Raw genomic sequence first — 6,000 nt, 5'->3', positions numbered from 1 at the left:
TGCGATAGTGTCCGTGGTATTGAGCCAGCACCTTATACGAAAGACCGGGAACGTGAGGCGGAACCCATAACCAAGCGAGGGAGCTGACACGGAAAGTGGTAGTGCTCAGGTAGTTTTCATGCCAATTCCGCTGGTGAGCTTTACCCTCCGTCGTGAAGGTACGGGCAAGTTGGCGGCATTCTTGAGCGTACTTCGCTAGTTCTGATATGGGCCTAAATTCGGAGGCGTCGGGTTGTTACGGCAATACTGTATCGAGCGTGCAGAAGGGTTCTCGTCCATACAACAAAAAGAACGGCGAAAAACCTGTGATCGCTTGAGTCGCGGTATTGTAAGCGTAGGTTACAAGGGGGAGAACCATGCCCCAGTTGGAGTGATCCGACGCGACGTATGTAGTGAGCATGTCGCCAAGAGTGCGATTGAAGTGCTTAGTTAATCCATCGGTCTGAGGATGGTACGCGGTAGATGTGCGGTGGATGACGTTCCACTCGGCAAGCAGGGTTTCAACCACTTGGGAAAGATAGACATGCCCGCCGTCACTGAGGAGCTCTCGAGGAGCGCCATGTCGAAGCACGCAATTGCGCATCATGAAGAAAGCAACCTCGCCTGCGATAGCGCCAGGAAGGGTGGCTGTCTCAGCATATCGGGTGAGATGGTCAACACCAACGATTACTCGTCGGTTTCCAGACGTAGTGCACAGGAGTAGGCCGTAGAGGTCAATGCCGACGCGATCGAAAGGCCACGCAGCGCGAGCGAGAACAGCGACATCGACCCTTTGGTCTTTGTCTTCCTCACTTCAGGAACCATGCGGCCACAGTAACACTTGTGCTATCTTCGTCCTTGCACTACGAATGCTACTCGTTGGAGGAGTTAAAGACTGGTCGAAATTTGAGCGGCATTGTTCAGGCGCGCTGCTCGGCGACTTAGCTTATGTTACTGCAGATGTATTTAGGAGTGATCCACTTCTGTCCGGCAGCGTTCTTCTTGTTTGTTTATGGCTTACAAAGATAACTAGGCAAGTTGGGAAATAAATTTGTTCTGGACGCATCCATCCACGATATTCCACTCTCCCCTGCTGATTTCCACCTTTTGTTCCCATCACTGATGTGGAACTACGTTTCCTGAACAGAAATGTGGCGCAGCAATAAGAAAGAAAGAAAAGAGGTGGACCAGAGAACCGACAACGACAATGTCCCTGTCCATATGTTGGTTCTCTCGTCTTTGTCCTTGTTCTGCGCTTAGAATGCACGACATAAAAACGTGCACCAACTAGTTTTTTTTATGGGTGTCACCCATCATGAGAATTTGCCTCATAAATGCGGGATTTATGAGGCAATTTCCTGTCGAGACGACGAATTATACGCCGCACGAAGATCCGGATTGCGCAGGGCCCCCATATATTCTCTTACTTTTACAGAATAAATACCGAATTACAGACAAAGATTGCAGCATTATTTGCCATTTTAAATTATTAAAGCATCGCTATGCAAAATGTGTGTTAACAAATAAAAGGGAGTGGCAAAAGAAAAAAGGAAAACAGGGTGACACGCCGAGCAGCCGCACAGGGTGCCGGGATGCCGAGTGACCTCACTCTCACTGGTGGGGGGTTACTCTTTATCGTTGGAGCTGAGCCGCTCGTTATCCGTGTGAAATACCGAAGTCTAGGTACACGCCGGTGTGATATGTAAAAATTGTTTCTTCCCATTCTACTCCCTTCTTATCCTCTACTCTTTCGTACCGGATGATTCTGGTGACAACGTAAGCAGTATGCCGCTAGAGAGCTGGCCAAGAGCCGAACAGACGAAGTGAAATAAAATTGTTACTGTATCCTGGCCCTGATGTCAGTGATAGACGCCCGATTATCATATCAAAGAATTTGCTGAACAATTGCGCTTCAGTTCTTTAAGCTATCACCCGTGAAACGAAGAGAATTGTGAATGCAGGTTTCACCTCATTGTGGGCTTTTCTGTGGGGAATCCAGCTTTACAGGTTCTGCTGCATGCGTTCTGATTTTTTGTAAAACACTGTAGGCGAAATTTTTGTTGTCAACGGTGGTTGATTCTTAACAGTACAAATTTTTACATTCACTTGCCTATGCTTTCCCTCATGGTTTAGTGAAAAGGACCTAAAAAATTGGAAATGCTCGTTGACTGCCACGTTCAACGGCAACAACCACACGCTTGGTGAAAACGAATTCATTTTCTTGTGGAAGAAGAATCTGCACCTACTCGCCCCCAACTATACCTCTACTTAGTACAGTGCTGCGGCGCCACATGACGGCGGCAACCACTGCGCTGGCCTTTATCTATAGGATTGTGGTTATACATACATACATACATACATACATACATACATACATACATACATACATACATACATACATACATACATACATACATACATACATACATACATACGTACATACATACATACATACGTACGTACATACATACATACATACGTACATACATACATACATACGTACGTACGTACGTACGTACGTACTTATGTACGTATGTACGTATGTATGTACGTATGTACGTATGTATGTACGTATGTACGTATGTATGTACATGTATGTATGTATGTACGTATACGTACATACTTACGTACGTGTGTGTGTGCGTGTGTGTGTGTGTGTGTGTGTGTGTGTGTGTGTGTGTGTGTGTGTGTGTGTGTGTGTGTGTGTGTGTGTGTGTGTGTGTGTGTGTGTGTGTGTGTGTGTGTGTGTGTGTGTGTGTGTGTGTGTGTGTGTGTGTGTATGTAAACGAGAAGAAAGGGAACCGAGGCGCCCGATTCTTACTAATCATATCATAAAAAGCCAACAAACATACACACAAAGGACAACATAGGCATGAATACTTGTACTTACTAATTGGAAGTGGGAATATACGAAAAGACAGGAGGTTAGCCAGTTCTCAGATTGGCTGGCCAACCTGTGCTGGGGAAAGCGGTTAAGGGGAATAAAAGATAAAAGAAAAGAGATGTTACAAAAAAAAAGGAAAGAAGAGCAAAAGAGAAAGAGGACAAAGGAAAGGAGATTAAATACAGCACTGCTTGAAGTCTGTGTCTAAGGCCAGTTCTCCGCAAGAAGTGCAACAACGCTGTCAAAGCCTTCTTTGCTGAGAACGATCTCGGCCAGTGTCCCAGGACTGTTGGAATCTCAGTGCTGACACCCGTTATTGCAATCGCACCGCTGGCACGAGTTGTTGCAAATGAGTCGCAAGCCCCAAGGGTAGCGTTGGCCTGGCGGCCTGGGGCACAACTGGAAGCATCCGAAGGTCCGAGAAAAGCATTAGTCGACTGCTAACAGAACAACTTGTTTATTCTAGCATCGCAAAAGAGCGGGCGGTCAGGTCGACCGAAGTGGAGAGACGGGAGAGCACGTAACTCAACTGAAGAAATCGGAGCCTCTATCTTGGCGTCCGTGGGCAGCTGCTTTTATACTCTCGCAGTTGAGGGCAAGAAGGAACGCCTCGATAGAGGCGCACGTGACGCCGCCGCTTGGGCACGTTGAGACGAGTAGGTGACGCATCCGCCGGGCCGGCGCCGGTCAGACCTCCTCGCTTCACACTTGGGGAGCTCCTCTCCCCGGCTGCCGCGCTTTGACAAGCGTGGGCACCAACATGCACACACACACACACGCACACTTGAAGACACGTGGCATTGAAACATGCCTGGACGCGCTTAGCGGGGAGGCGTATCGGCGGCGCTGAACGGGCCAAAATGTCCGCCGCTTTGAACGAAGCCCCGGCGTCCGTTGCATCCGCGCCGGCTATACCGCGCGTTGTAGGCGAAACGTAACAGGACCTATTTATCCGACAAAAAGTCGAGACTATGTAGCACTCTTGAAAGTTCTTACCTGGGCGCACTGAAGCGGGCACACTCACAGGGAAGGTGGACGATTGTTTCCTCGCAACTACAGTTATCGCATGTCGGGCTGGTGGCCGTTCCGATCCGAAATGAGTAAGCATTTGTAAAGGCCAGGCCAAGCCACAAGCGGCCCAGAAGCGTCTCCTCAGCTCTAGATAGACCTGACGAAAGACGTAGCCTAGATTCGGATCCAAGTTGTGGAGACGAGCGTTGGTAAAATTCGTCAAGTTCCACTGTGCAAGTGTAAGTTCACGTGTGAGCGAATGTCTGTTCTGGATAACGGTTAAGCTACACACTGGAGGCCATCATAAGCAGATCGGGTGGCCTCATCGGCACGGTCGTTTCTGTAGATACCGCAATGGCCCGGTATCGACTAATAAACTATGTTCTGTTTTTTCCCTATTGCGTGGTGATGAATAAGTCTCGATCTCAGCGACTCGAGTCAGCGACTAATTGTTAATTCAGTTCATGGCGAAATGGCGACATAATGCGCTGGGGAGCGGCCTTGGAGTCATAGAAGAGTGACCATGTCTGTGGCGGTTCTTCAATTACGAATTCTAGAGCAGCACGGAGGGCAGCGAGTTCTGCAACCGCCAATGGTGTAACATGCAACGTCTTGGATTTTACGGGGACAGACTTCGTAGGAATAACTACTGCTCCTGCTGAGCTTGCAGAAAAAGCTGAAGCATCCATGTAAGTGCGAAGGCGCCCGCTGTGTTTCTCATGCAGGAGCAGTGTATGTGTAGCTTGTTGTAGGGCTAAAAAGGATGATTGTGTTTTCTTTTGGATTACAGGAATGGTTAGGATGGCTTCGAGGGGATGTTGGCACCACAGCGGTAATGGTGGTCTTGCTGCAGGCGCAAATCTTGAGGGAAGCACTGAATGATGCAAAGCAATATTATCGCTGAATGCGGAATGTGACTTAGAAGCAGGTAGTGAGGCAAGGTGGTGTGATGGAATCCGGGTGAAATGCCTTATGTGCATTCTTAAGGCATCGATGCGAATATATGTTGTGATTAGCCGATCACGCGCGATGACAACAGTCGCTGCTGAAGATGCACATCTCGGGAGCCCAAGGCATATTCTCAGTGCTTGAACTTGAATCGACTGGAGGACATGTACGTTTGTTCTTCGGGCCCAGCCCATCACAAACTGTAGTGCATGAACCCGACGAAAAGTACAGTATAAAGCTGAAGCATCGCTCATACAGATGTACCCCACGATTTTCCCGCAAGAAATCTTAGCACGTGGGTGATCATGGGGAGTTTCTTTTTTTCATGCAGTGAATATGAGGGCTCCAGGACAGGTCGCGATCTATTATTACTCCCAGAAAGCGATGGGTCTTCTCATAACTAACAGCCTGTCCATTGATTTAAATGACGCATGGGCCCATCGCCTTGCACGTGAAGACAACCAACGAGCCCTGTCAGAAGACAGCTCTAGTCTCCGTCCTTGAAGGTAGCTTGAAGTCAGTGTAGCCGCTCTCTGAAGCCTGGCACGTACAGCCTTGGTCAAAAAAGAAGCCGCTATGCCGCCGAGGACAAAGATGGCGAGGGAAGCATATGTCTCTTACTCTCAGGCATCATTTGATGACAGCGCTCGTGAAAAACTAGTTTTCCTTCCTCCATGGATGAGACGAAGCGTTGTGGTAGTTCATTGGTGCCGTCATGTCACAGAAAATAATATCAACATTGTTTTCGCCTGCGCCAAAGCATCCATGTCAAGACACTAAAGCCAGCAAAGGTAACTACGTTAGTTTTTATTTTTATTTTTGTACTTTGACTTTTATTCGCGAGGACACATTGAGCTTCTTCAATTTTTTTGTTCTCGCTACCCGCGGGCTGTCAGAGCCAGCCAGAGCGCATACGTTTGTCTTGTGTTGCCTCGACCACCGCGCGGCGCACTTTGGTGCGCGTTCGTTTTCTTTGGCCGAATGGATTTTGGCCTGGCAGTTTTAGACGCTTTCCGGCTAGTAGACGAGAAAAAGAAACAATGGTCGCTCGCCGCCATCACTGCAGGGACTCGATGGATTGCAACGCGTTCGCTTGAGCGCAACCTCTGCGGAAAGTCTTGTCTCGCCGATGTAGCATACCGAGCACTATCCGTATATGGTCCTCGGTGGACCAAACG

This window comes from Dermacentor variabilis, chromosome 4, assembly GCF_050947875.1.
Source record: "Dermacentor variabilis isolate Ectoservices chromosome 4, ASM5094787v1, whole genome shotgun sequence".
In the NCBI taxonomy this organism is placed as follows: domain Eukaryota; kingdom Metazoa; phylum Arthropoda; class Arachnida; order Ixodida; family Ixodidae; genus Dermacentor; species Dermacentor variabilis.
The sequence above is the reverse complement of the archived record's forward strand: the minus strand, read 5'-3'. Positions refer to the sequence as shown.